This window comes from Callionymus lyra, chromosome 8 (assembly GCF_982586985.1).
Source record: "Callionymus lyra chromosome 8, fCalLyr1.hap1.1, whole genome shotgun sequence".
Classification (NCBI taxonomy): Eukaryota; Metazoa; Chordata; class Actinopteri; order Syngnathiformes; family Callionymidae; genus Callionymus; species Callionymus lyra.
In genome coordinates this window covers 3,377,821-3,389,998 of record NC_141825.1, presented here as the reverse complement: position 1 = coordinate 3,389,998, position 12,178 = coordinate 3,377,821, and the positions used below count along the sequence as shown (strand labels likewise).

The 12,178-nt window shown below is 47.8% G+C and overlaps 16 non-coding genes across 16 annotated transcripts; all 16 read right to left on the bottom strand.

Annotated features, from left to right (window-relative positions):
* Positions 1-387: 387 nt before the first annotated feature.
* LOC148072928 (U1 spliceosomal RNA) lies at positions 388-552 on the bottom strand. Its single transcript, XR_015712335.1, has one exon. It is a non-coding gene; the product is annotated as a U1 spliceosomal RNA (small nuclear RNA).
* A 469-nt stretch (positions 553-1,021) lies between these two features.
* Positions 1,022-1,212, bottom strand: LOC148072927 (U2 spliceosomal RNA). The gene has a single exon (XR_015712700.1). It is a non-coding gene; the product is annotated as a U2 spliceosomal RNA (small nuclear RNA).
* A 701-nt stretch (positions 1,213-1,913) lies between these two features.
* On the bottom strand, positions 1,914-2,078 carry LOC148072926 (U1 spliceosomal RNA). Its single transcript, XR_015712334.1, has one exon. It is a non-coding gene; the product is annotated as a U1 spliceosomal RNA (small nuclear RNA).
* A 469-nt stretch (positions 2,079-2,547) lies between these two features.
* Positions 2,548-2,738, bottom strand: LOC148072925 (U2 spliceosomal RNA). Its single transcript, XR_015712699.1, has one exon. It is a non-coding gene; the product is annotated as a U2 spliceosomal RNA (small nuclear RNA).
* A 671-nt stretch (positions 2,739-3,409) lies between these two features.
* LOC148072924 (U1 spliceosomal RNA) lies at positions 3,410-3,574 on the bottom strand. The gene has a single exon (XR_015712333.1). It is a non-coding gene; the product is annotated as a U1 spliceosomal RNA (small nuclear RNA).
* Positions 3,575-4,043: 469 nt separating this feature from the next.
* On the bottom strand, positions 4,044-4,234 carry LOC148072923 (U2 spliceosomal RNA). The gene has a single exon (XR_015712697.1). It is a non-coding gene; the product is annotated as a U2 spliceosomal RNA (small nuclear RNA).
* A 701-nt stretch (positions 4,235-4,935) lies between these two features.
* On the bottom strand, positions 4,936-5,100 carry LOC148072922 (U1 spliceosomal RNA). The gene has a single exon (XR_015712332.1). It is a non-coding gene; the product is annotated as a U1 spliceosomal RNA (small nuclear RNA).
* Positions 5,101-5,569: 469 nt separating this feature from the next.
* LOC148072921 (U2 spliceosomal RNA) lies at positions 5,570-5,760 on the bottom strand. The gene has a single exon (XR_015712696.1). It is a non-coding gene; the product is annotated as a U2 spliceosomal RNA (small nuclear RNA).
* Positions 5,761-6,431: 671 nt separating this feature from the next.
* Positions 6,432-6,596, bottom strand: LOC148072920 (U1 spliceosomal RNA). Its single transcript, XR_015712330.1, has one exon. It is a non-coding gene; the product is annotated as a U1 spliceosomal RNA (small nuclear RNA).
* A 469-nt stretch (positions 6,597-7,065) lies between these two features.
* On the bottom strand, positions 7,066-7,256 carry LOC148072919 (U2 spliceosomal RNA). Its single transcript, XR_015712695.1, has one exon. It is a non-coding gene; the product is annotated as a U2 spliceosomal RNA (small nuclear RNA).
* A 701-nt stretch (positions 7,257-7,957) lies between these two features.
* LOC148072918 (U1 spliceosomal RNA) lies at positions 7,958-8,122 on the bottom strand. The gene has a single exon (XR_015712329.1). It is a non-coding gene; the product is annotated as a U1 spliceosomal RNA (small nuclear RNA).
* Positions 8,123-8,591: 469 nt separating this feature from the next.
* LOC148072917 (U2 spliceosomal RNA) lies at positions 8,592-8,782 on the bottom strand. Its single transcript, XR_015712694.1, has one exon. It is a non-coding gene; the product is annotated as a U2 spliceosomal RNA (small nuclear RNA).
* A 671-nt stretch (positions 8,783-9,453) lies between these two features.
* LOC148072916 (U1 spliceosomal RNA) lies at positions 9,454-9,618 on the bottom strand. Its single transcript, XR_015712328.1, has one exon. It is a non-coding gene; the product is annotated as a U1 spliceosomal RNA (small nuclear RNA).
* A 469-nt stretch (positions 9,619-10,087) lies between these two features.
* Positions 10,088-10,278, bottom strand: LOC148072915 (U2 spliceosomal RNA). Its single transcript, XR_015712693.1, has one exon. It is a non-coding gene; the product is annotated as a U2 spliceosomal RNA (small nuclear RNA).
* A 671-nt stretch (positions 10,279-10,949) lies between these two features.
* On the bottom strand, positions 10,950-11,114 carry LOC148072914 (U1 spliceosomal RNA). The gene has a single exon (XR_015712327.1). It is a non-coding gene; the product is annotated as a U1 spliceosomal RNA (small nuclear RNA).
* Positions 11,115-11,583: 469 nt separating this feature from the next.
* LOC148072913 (U2 spliceosomal RNA) lies at positions 11,584-11,774 on the bottom strand. Its single transcript, XR_015712692.1, has one exon. It is a non-coding gene; the product is annotated as a U2 spliceosomal RNA (small nuclear RNA).
* Positions 11,775-12,178: the final 404 nt, after the last annotated feature.

The following is a 12,178-nucleotide window of genomic DNA, read 5'->3' as shown; positions in this document are numbered from 1 at the left end:
ACAGAGTAAGGAACCATATAGGGTAAGGAACAAGGCAGAGTAAGGAGCAACACTATGAAAGGAACCAGACAGAGTAAGGAACCATACAGGGTAAGGAGCCATACAGAGAAGGGAACCAGGAAGGGTAAGGAACGAAATACCCCCATCCTTCTCCTCACTTGAACACTCCACATCAATTGGGAAAGGCCTTGGCCAACAGTTTGAGATCAGTCCAGTGCTAAGAAGGTCGACAAAGGTCATTCACTGAGAGCGCGATTTTAACTTGATCCCAGAAGGTGATTCCAACCTACCCGGCAACTTGTTAAACCCTACAGACAAGGACAAGCCTCGGCTGAGTGTTCCACACGAGCTTGCATCAAACTAAAGCATTCTTTAACAAGTGATGAACGGGGGAGAGCGCGAACGCAGTCCCCCACTACCAGAAATTATGCAGTCGAGATTCCCACATTTGGGGAATTCGCAAAGGTCAGCATGACCTAGAGTGCAATGGCCGGGCCTCGCCTTGGGTGAACCACCTTCCTGATCATGGTGTCTCCCCTGCCAGGTAAGTATGAATTGTAGAGCTCATAGACTTGATGGCCTGGAAATAATCCCTTGTTCTTACTCATGGTGGGGAGTAATGAGCCACACAGGGTAAGGAACAAGGCAGAGTAAGGAGCCACACAGAGTAAGAACCCAGACCTAGTAAAGAGAGCAACACTATGAAAGGAACCAGACAGATTAAGGAACCATATAGGGTAAGGAACAAGGCAGAGTAAGGAGCCACACTATGAAAGGAACCAGACAGAGTAAGGAACCATATAGGGTAAGGAACAAGGCAGAGTAAGGAGCAACACTATGAAAGGAACCAGACAGAGTAAGGAACCATACAGGGTAAGGAGCCATACAGAGAAGGGAACCAGGAAGGGTAAGGAACGAAATACCCCCATCCTTCTCCTCACTTGAACACTCCACATCAATTGGGAAAGGCCTTGGCCAACCGCTTGAGGGGTTTGTACACTTAATTTCCATACAACTTTTAGGTTTTTGCACTGTTCCCAGAGATAATGCAATACCGGGTCAATGCGCAGAGAGGGTGGAGCAAGCCCCTGGCCCTTCTCCCATGTCCAAAAATCAATTTAATATATGGTCTCCATATAGGAGACGTATCAGATATTAAACTGATAAGAACAGATACTACACTTGATCTTAGCCAAAAGGCCGAGAAGCGATGGCAACCATGTGCATGACCTTTTAGAGGGGCTCGAAAGGTCAACGAGAGCCACTTACGGGGCCACAAAGGGTAAAGAACCAGAAAAGGTAGGGAGCCACATAGGGTAAGGAACCACACAGGGAAAGGAACCACACAGGGTAAGGAGCCACACAAAGAAAGGAACCTGACAAAGTAAGGAGCCACACAGAGTAAGTAACCAGACAGAGTAAGGAACAACACAGAGTAAGGAACCAGACAGAGTAAGGAGCAACACAGAGTAAGGAGCAACACAGGGTAAGGAACAACACAGAGTAAGGAGCCACACAGAGTAAGGAGCCACACAGAGTAAGGGACAAGACAGAGTAAGGAGCAACACAGAGTAAGGAGCCACACAGGGTAAGGAACAACACAGAGTAAGGAGCCAAACAGGGTAAGGAGCCATACAGAGAAAGGAACCAGGCAGGGTAAGGAACCAGATCTCCTTCTCCTCACTGGAATGCTCCACATCAATTGGGAAAGGCCTGGGCCAACAGTTTGAGATCAGTCCAGTGCTAAGAAGGTCGACAAAGGTCATTCACTGAGAGCGCGATTTTAACTTGATCCCAGAAGGTGATTCCAACCTACCCGGCAACTTGTTAAACCCTACAGACAAGGACAAGCCTCGGCTGAGTGTTCCACACGAGCTTGCATCAAACTAAAGCATTCTTTAACAAGTGATGAACGGGGGAGAGCGCGAACGCAGTCCCCCACTACCAGAAATTATGCAGTCGAGATTCCCACATTTGGGGAATTCGCAAAGGTCAGCATGACCTAGAGTGCAATGGCCGGGCCTCGCCTTGGGTGAACCACCTTCCTGATCATGGTGTCTCCCCTGCCAGGTAAGTATGAATTGTAGAGCTCATAGACTTGATGGCCTGGAAATAATCCCTTGTTCTTACTCATGGTGGGGAGTAATGAGCCACACAGGGTAAGGAACAAGGCAGAGTAAGGAGCCACACAGAGTAAGAACCCAGACCTAGTAAGGAGAGCAACACTATGAAAGGAACCAGACAGATTAAGGAACCATATAGGGTAAGGAACAAGGCAGAGTAAGGAGCCACACTATGAAAGGAACCAGACAGAGTAAGGAACCATATAGGGTAAGGAACAAGGCAGAGTAAGGAGCAACACTATGAAAGGAACCAGACAGAGTAAGGAACCATACAGGGTAAGGAGCCATACAGAGAAGGGAACCAGGAAGGGTAAGGAACGAAATACCCCCATCCTTCTCCTCACTTGAACACTCCACATCAATTGGGAAAGGCCTTGGCCAACCGCTTGAGGGGTTTGTACACTTAATTTCCATACAACTTTTAGGTTTTTGCACTGTTCCCAGAGATAATGCAATACCGGGTCAATGCGCAGAGAGGGTGGAGCAAGCCCCTGGCCCTTCTCCCATGTCCAAAAATCAATTTAATATATGGTCTCCATATAGGAGACGTATCAGATATTAAACTGATAAGAACAGATACTACACTTGATCTTAGCCAAAAGGCCGAGAAGCGATGGCAACCATGTGCATGACCTTTTAGAGGGGCTCGAAAGGTCAACGAGAGCCACTTACGGGGCCACAAAGGGTAAAGAACCAGAAAAGGTAGGGAGCCACATAGGGTAAGGAACCACACAGGGTAAGGAACCACACAGGGTAAGGAGCCACACAAAGAAAGGAACCTGACAAAGTAAGGAGCCACACAGAGTAAGTAACCAGACAGAGTAAGGAACAACACAGAGTAAGGAACCAGACAGAGTAAGGAGCAACATAGAGTAAGGAGCAACACAGGGTAAGGAACAACACAGAGTAAGGAGCCAAACAGAGTAAGGAGCCACACAGAGTAAGGGACAAGACAGAGTAAGGAGCAACACAGAGTATGGAGCCACACAGGGTAAGGAACAACACAGAGTAAGGAGCCAAACAGGTTAAGGAACCAGACAGGGTAAGGAGCCATACAGAGAAAGGAACCAGGCAGGGTAAGGAACCAGATTTCCAGATTTTGAGATCAGTCCAGTGCTAAGAAGGTCGACAAAGGTCATTCACTGAGAGCGCGATTTTAACTTGATCCCAGAAGGTGATTCCAACCTACCCGGCAACTTGTTAAACCCTACAGACAAGGACAAGCCTCGGCTGAGTGTTCCACACGAGCTTGCATCAAACTAAAGCATTCTTTAACAAGTGATGAACGGGGGAGAGCGCGAACGCAGTCCCCCACTACCAGAAATTATGCAGTCGAGATTCCCACATTTGGGGAATTCGCAAAGGTCAGCATGACCTAGAGTGCAATGGCCGGGCCTCGCCTTGGGTGAACCACCTTCCTGATCATGGTGTCTCCCCTGCCAGGTAAGTATGAATTGTAGAGCTCATAGACTTGATGGCCTGGAAATAATCCCTTGTTCTTACTCATGGTGGGGAGTAATGAGCCACACAGGGTAAGGAACAAGGCAGAGTAAGGAGCCACACAGAGTAAGAACCCAGACCTAGTAAGGAGAGCAACACTATGAAAGGAACCAGACAGATTAAGGAACCATATAGGGTAAGGAACAAGGCAGAGTAAGGAGCCACACTATGAAAGGAACCAGACAGAGTAAGGAACCATATAGGGTAAGGAACAAGGCAGAGTAAGGAGCAACACTATGAAAGGAACCAGACAGAGTAAGGAACCATACAGGGTAAGGAGCCATACAGAGAAGGGAACCAGGAAGGGTAAGGAACGAAATACCCCCATCCTTCTCCTCACTTGAACACTCCACATCAATTGGGAAAGGCCTTGGCCAACCGCTTGAGGGGTTTGTACACTTAATTTCCATACAACTTTTAGGTTTTTGCACTGTTCCCAGAGATAATGCAATACCGGGTCAATGCGCAGAGAGGGTGGAGCAAGCCCCTGGCCCTTCTCCCATGTCCAAAAATCAATTTAATATATGGTCTCCATATAGGAGACGTATCAGATATTAAACTGATAAGAACAGATACTACACTTGATCTTAGCCAAAAGGCCGAGAAGCGATGGCAACCATGTGCATGACCTTTTAGAGGGGCTCGAAAGGTCAACGAGAGCCACTTACGGGGCCACAAAGGGTAAAGAACCAGAAAAGGTAGGGAGCCACATAGGGTAAGGAACCACACAGGGAAAGGAACCACACAGGGTAAGGAGCCACACAAAGAAAGGAACCTGACAAAGTAAGGAGCCACACAGAGTAAGTAACCAGACAGAGTAAGGAACAACACAGAGTAAGGAACCAGACAGAGTAAGGAGCAACACAGAGTAAGGAGCAACACAGGGTAAGGAACAACACAGAGTAAGGAGCCACACAGAGTAAGGAGCCACACAGAGTAAGGGACAAGACAGAGTAAGGAGCAACACAGAGTAAGGAGCCACACAGGGTAAGGAACAACACAGAGTAAGGAGCCAAACAGGGTAAGGAGCCATACAGAGAAAGGAACCAGGCAGGGTAAGGAACCAGATCTCCTTCTCCTCACTGGAATGCTCCACATCAATTGGGAAAGGCCTGGGCCAACAGTTTGAGATCAGTCCAGTGCTAAGAAGGTCGACAAAGGTCATTCACTGAGAGCGCGATTTTAACTTGATCCCAGAAGGTGATTCCAACCTACCCGGCAACTTGTTAAACCCTACAGACAAGGACAAGCCTCGGCTGAGTGTTCCACACGAGCTTGCATCAAACTAAAGCATTCTTTAACAAGTGATGAACGGGGGAGAGCGCGAACGCAGTCCCCCACTACCAGAAATTATGCAGTCGAGATTCCCACATTTGGGGAATTCGCAAAGGTCAGCATGACCTAGAGTGCAATGGCCGGGCCTCGCCTTGGGTGAACCACCTTCCTGATCATGGTGTCTCCCCTGCCAGGTAAGTATGAATTGTAGAGCTCATAGACTTGATGGCCTGGAAATAATCCCTTGTTCTTACTCATGGTGGGGAGTAATGAGCCACACAGGGTAAGGAACAAGGCAGAGTAAGGAGCCACACAGAGTAAGAACCCAGACCTAGTAAGGAGAGCAACACTATGAAAGGAACCAGACAGATTAAGGAACCATATAGGGTAAGGAACAAGGCAGAGTAAGGAGCCACACTATGAAAGGAACCAGACAGAGTAAGGAACCATATAGGGTAAGGAACAAGGCAGAGTAAGGAGCAACACTATGAAAGGAACCAGACAGAGTAAGGAACCATACAGGGTAAGGAGCCATACAGAGAAGGGAACCAGGAAGGGTAAGGAACGAAATACCCCCATCCTTCTCCTCACTTGAACACTCCACATCAATTGGGAAAGGCCTTGGCCAACCGCTTGAGGGGTTTGTACACTTAATTTCCATACAACTTTTAGGTTTTTGCACTGTTCCCAGAGATAATGCAATACCGGGTCAATGCGCAGAGAGGGTGGAGCAAGCCCCTGGCCCTTCTCCCATGTCCAAAAATCAATTTAATATATGGTCTCCATATAGGAGACGTATCAGATATTAAACTGATAAGAACAGATACTACACTTGATCTTAGCCAAAAGGCCGAGAAGCGATGGCAACCATGTGCATGACCTTTTAGAGGGGCTCGAAAGGTCAACGAGAGCCACTTACGGGGCCACAAAGGGTAAAGAACCAGAAAAGGTAGGGAGCCACATAGGGTAAGGAACCACACAGGGTAAGGAACCACACAGGGTAAGGAGCCACACAAAGAAAGGAACCTGACAAAGTAAGGAGCCACACAGAGTAAGTAACCAGACAGAGTAAGGAACAACACAGAGTAAGGAACCAGACAGAGTAAGGAGCAACATAGAGTAAGGAGCAACACAGGGTAAGGAACAACACAGAGTAAGGAGCCAAACAGAGTAAGGAGCCACACAGAGTAAGGGACAAGACAGAGTAAGGAGCAACACAGAGTATGGAGCCACACAGGGTAAGGAACAACACAGAGTAAGGAGCCAAACAGGTTAAGGAACCAGACAGGGTAAGGAGCCATACAGAGAAAGGAACCAGGCAGGGTAAGGAACCAGATTTCCAGATTTTGAGATCAGTCCAGTGCTAAGAAGGTCGACAAAGGTCATTCACTGAGAGCGCGATTTTAACTTGATCCCAGAAGGTGATTCCAACCTACCCGGCAACTTGTTAAACCCTACAGACAAGGACAAGCCTCGGCTGAGTGTTCCACACGAGCTTGCATCAAACTAAAGCATACTTTAACAAGTGATGAACGGGGGAGAGCGCGAACGCAGTCCCCCACTACCAGAAATTATGCAGTCGAGATTCCCACATTTGGGGAATTCGCAAAGGTCAGCATGACCTAGAGTGCAATGGCCGGGCCTCGCCTTGGGTGAACCACCTTCCTGATCATGGTGTCTCCCCTGCCAGGTAAGTATGAATTGTAGAGCTCATAGACTTGATGGCCTGGAAATAATCCCTTGTTCTTACTCATGGTGGGGAGTAATGAGCCACACAGGGTAAGGAACAAGGCAGAGTAAGGAGCCACACAGAGTAAGAACCCAGACCTAGTAAGGAGAGCAACACTATGAAAGGAACCAGACAGATTAAGGAACCATATAGGGTAAGGAACAAGGCAGAGTAAGGAGCCACACTATGAAAGGAACCAGACAGAGTAAGGAACCATATAGGGTAAGGAACAAGGCAGAGTAAGGAGCAACACTATGAAAGGAACCAGACAGAGTAAGGAACCATACAGGGTAAGGAGCCATACAGAGAAGGGAACCAGGAAGGGTAAGGAACGAAATACCCCCATCCTTCTCCTCACTTGAACACTCCACATCAATTGGGAAAGGCCTTGGCCAACCGCTTGAGGGGTTTGTACACTTAATTTCCATACAACTTTTAGGTTTTTGCACTGTTCCCAGAGATAATGCAATACCGGGTCAATGCGCAGAGAGGGTGGAGCAAGCCCCTGGCCCTTCTCCCATGTCCAAAAATCAATTTAATATATGGTCTCCATATAGGAGACGTATCAGATATTAAACTGATAAGAACAGATACTACACTTGATCTTAGCCAAAAGGCCGAGAAGCGATGGCAACCATGTGCATGACCTTTTAGAGGGGCTCGAAAGGTTAACGAGAGCCACTTACGGGGCCACAAAGGGTAAAGAACCAGAAAAGGTAGGGAGCCACATAGGGTAAGGAACCACACAGGGTAAGGAACCACACAGGGTAAGGAGCCACACAAAGAAAGGAACCTGACAAAGTAAGGAGCCACACAGAGTAAGTAACCAGACAGAGTAAGGAACAACACAGAGTAAGGAACCAGACAGAGTAAGGAGCAACATAGAGTAAGGAGCAACACAGGGTAAGGAACAACACAGAGTAAGGAGCCACACAGAGTAAGGAGCCACACAGAGTAAGGGACAAGACAGAGTAAGGAGCAACACAGAGTAAGGAGCCACACAGGGTAAGGAACAACACAGAGTAAGGAGCCAAACAGGGTAAGGAGCCATACAGAGAAAGGAACCAGGCAGGGTAAGGAACCAGATCTCCTTCTCCTCACTGGAATGCTCCACATCAATTGGGAAAGGCCTGGGCCAACAGTTTGAGATCAGTCCAGTGCTAAGAAGGTCGACAAAGGTCATTCACTGAGAGCGCGATTTTAACTTGATCCCAGAAGGTGATTCCAACCTACCCGGCAACTTGTTAAACCCTACAGACAAGGACAAGCCTCGGCTGAGTGTTCCACACGAGCTTGCATCAAACTAAAGCATTCTTTAACAAGTGATGAACGGGGGAGAGCGCGAACGCAGTCCCCCACTACCAGAAATTATGCAGTCGAGATTCCCACATTTGGGGAATTCGCAAAGGTCAGCATGACCTAGAGTGCAATGGCCGGGCCTCGCCTTGGGTGAACCACCTTCCTGATCATGGTGTCTCCCCTGCCAGGTAAGTATGAATTGTAGAGCTCATAGACTTGATGGCCTGGAAATAATCCCTTGTTCTTACTCATGGTGGGGAGTAATGAGCCACACAGGGTAAGGAACAAGGCAGAGTAAGGAGCCACACAGAGTAAGAACCCAGACCTAGTAAGGAGAGCAACACTATGAAAGGAACCAGACAGATTAAGGAACCATATAGGGTAAGGAACAAGGCAGAGTAAGGAGCCACACTATGAAAGGAACCAGACAGAGTAAGGAACCATATAGGGTAAGGAACAAGGCAGAGTAAGGAGCAACACTATGAAAGGAACCAGACAGAGTAAGGAACCATACAGGGTAAGGAGCCATACAGAGAAGGGAACCAGGAAGGGTAAGGAACGAAATACCCCCATCCTTCTCCTCACTTGAACACTCCACATCAATTGGGAAAGGCCTTGGCCAACCGCTTGAGGGGTTTGTACACTTAATTTCCATACAACTTTTAGGTTTTTGCACTGTTCCCAGAGATAATGCAATACCGGGTCAATGCGCAGAGAGGGTGGAGCAAGCCCCTGGCCCTTCTCCCATGTCCAAAAATCAATTTAATATATGGTCTCCATATAGGAGACGTATCAGATATTAAACTGATAAGAACAGATACTACACTTGATCTTAGCCAAAAGGCCGAGAAGCGATGGCAACCATGTGCATGACCTTTTAGAGGGGCTCGAAAGGTCAACGAGAGCCACTTACGGGGCCACAAAGGGTAAAGAACCAGAAAAGGTAGGGAGCCACATAGGGTAAGGAACCACACAGGGTAAGGAACCACACAGGGTAAGGAGCCACACAAAGAAAGGAACCTGACAAAGTAAGGAGCCACACAGAGTAAGTAACCAGACAGAGTAAGGAACAACACAGAGTAAGGAACCAGACAGAGTAAGGAGCAACATAGAGTAAGGAGCAACACAGGGTAAGGAACAACACAGAGTAAGGAGCCACACAGAGTAAGGAGCCACACAGAGTAAGGGACAAGACAGAGTAAGGAGCAACACAGAGTATGGAGCCACACAGGGTAAGGAACAACACAGAGTAAGGAGCCAAACAGGTTAAGGAACCAGACAGGGTAAGGAGCCATACAGAGAAAGGAACCAGGCAGGGTAAGGAACCAGATTTCCAGATTTTGAGATCAGTCCAGTGCTAAGAAGGTCGACAAAGGTCATTCACTGAGAGCGCGATTTTAACTTGATCCCAGAAGGTGATTCCAACCTACCCGGCAACTTGTTAAACCCTACAGACAAGGACAAGCCTCGGCTGAGTGTTCCACACGAGCTTGCATCAAACTAAAGCATTCTTTAACAAGTGATGAACGGGGGAGAGCGCGAACGCAGTCCCCCACTACCAGAAATTATGCAGTCGAGATTCCCACATTTGGGGAATTCGCAAAGGTCAGCATGACCTAGAGTGCAATGGCCGGGCCTCGCCTTGGGTGAACCACCTTCCTGATCATGGTGTCTCCCCTGCCAGGTAAGTATGAATTGTAGAGCTCATAGACTTGATGGCCTGGAAATAATCCCTTGTTCTTACTCATGGTGGGGAGTAATGAGCCACACAGGGTAAGGAACAAGGCAGAGTAAGGAGCCACACAGAGTAAGAACCCAGACCTAGTAAGGAGAGCAACACTATGAAAGGAACCAGACAGATTAAGGAACCATATAGGGTAAGGAACAAGGCAGAGTAAGGAGCCACACTATGAAAGGAACCAGACAGAGTAAGGAACCATATAGGGTAAGGAACAAGGCAGAGTAAGGAGCAACACTATGAAAGGAACCAGACAGAGTAAGGAACCATACAGGGTAAGGAGCCATACAGAGAAGGGAACCAGGAAGGGTAAGGAACGAAATACCCCCATCCTTCTCCTCACTTGAACACTCCACATCAATTGGGAAAGGCCTTGGCCAACCGCTTGAGGGGTTTGTACACTTAATTTCCATACAACTTTTAGGTTTTTGCACTGTTCCCAGAGATAATGCAATACCGGGTCAATGCGCAGAGAGGGTGGAGCAAGCCCCTGGCCCTTCTCCCATGTCCAAAAATCAATTTAATATATGGTCTCCATATAGGAGACGTATCAGATATTAAACTGATAAGAACAGATACTACACTTGATCTTAGCCAAAAGGCCGAGAAGCGATGGCAACCATGTGCATGACCTTTTAGAGGGGCTCGAAAGGTCAACGAGAGCCACTTACGGGGCCACAAAGGGTAAAGAACCAGAAAAGGTAGGGAGCCACATAGGGTAAGGAACCACACAGGGTAAGGAACCACACAGGGTAAGGAGCCACACAAAGAAAGGAACCTGACAAAGTAAGGAGCCACACAGAGTAAGTAACCAGACAGAGTAAGGAACAACACAGAGTAAGGAACCAGACAGAGTAAGGAGCAACATAGAGTAAGGAGCAACACAGGGTAAGGAACAACACAGAGTAAGGAGCCAAACAGAGTAAGGAGCCACACAGAGTAAGGGACAAGACAGAGTAAGGAGCAACACAGAGTAAGGAGCCACACAGGGTAAGGAACAACACAGAGTAAGGAGCCAAACAGGTTAAGGAACCAGACAGGGTAAGGAGCCATACAGAGAAAGGAACCAGGCAGGGTAAGGAACCAGATTTCCAGATTTTGAGATCAGTCCAGTGCTAAGAAGGTCGACAAAGGTCATTCACTGAGAGCGCGATTTTAACTTGATCCCAGAAGGTGATTCCAACCTACCCGGCAACTTGTTAAACCCTACAGACAAGGACAAGCCTCGGCTGAGTGTTCCACACGAGCTTGCATCAAACTAAAGCATTCTTTAACAAGTGATGAACGGGGGAGAGCGCGAACGCAGTCCCCCACTACCAGAAATTATGCAGTCGAGATTCCCACATTTGGGGAATTCGCAAAGGTCAGCATGACCTAGAGTGCAATGGCCGGGCCTCGCCTTGGGTGAACCACCTTCCTGATCATGGTGTCTCCCCTGCCAGGTAAGTATGAATTGTAGAGCTCATAGACTTGATGGCCTGGAAATAATCCCTTGTTCTTACTCATGGTGGGGAGTAATGAGCCACACAGGGTAAGGAACAAGGCAGAGTAAGGAGCCACACAGAGTAAGAACCCAGACCTAGTAAGGAGAGCAACACTATGAAAGGAACCAGACAGATTAAGGAACCATATAGGGTAAGGAACAAGGCAGAGTAAGGAGCCACACTATGAAAGGAACCAGACAGAGTAAGGAACCATATAGGGTAAGGAACAAGGCAGAGTAAGGAGCAACACTATGAAAGGAACCAGACAGAGTAAGGAACCATACAGGGTAAGGAGCCATACAGAGAAGGGAACCAGGAAGGGTAAGGAACGAAATACCCCCATCCTTCTCCTCACTTGAACACTCCACATCAATTGGGAAAGGCCTTGGCCAACCGCTTGAGGGGTTTGTACACTTAATTTCCATACAACTTTTAGGTTTTTGCACTGTTCCCAGAGATAATGCAATACCGGGTCAATGCGCAGAGAGGGTGGAGCAAGCCCCTGGCCCTTCTCCCATGTCCAAAAATCAATTTAATATATGGTCTCCATATAGGAGACGTATCAGATATTAAACTGATAAGAACAGATACTACACTTGATCTTAGCCAAAAGGCCGAGAAGCGATGGCAACCATGTGCATGACCTTTTAGAGGGGCTCGAAAGGTTAACGAGAGCCACTTACGGGGCCACAAAGGGTAAAGAACCAGAAAAGGTAGGGAGCCACATAGGGTAAGGAACCACACAGGGTAAGGAACCACACAGGGTAAGGAGCCACACAAAGAAAGGAACCTGACAAAGTAAGGAGCCACACAGAGTAAGTAACCAGACAGAGTAAGGAACAACACAGAGTAAGGAACCAGACAGAGTAAGGAGCAACATAGAGTAAGGAGCAACACAGGGTAAGGAACAACACAGAGTAAGGAGCCACACAGAGTAAGGAGCCACACAGAGTAAGGGACAAGACAGAGTAAGGAGCAACACAGAGTAAGGAGCCACACAGGGTAAGGAACAACACAGAGTAAGGAGCCA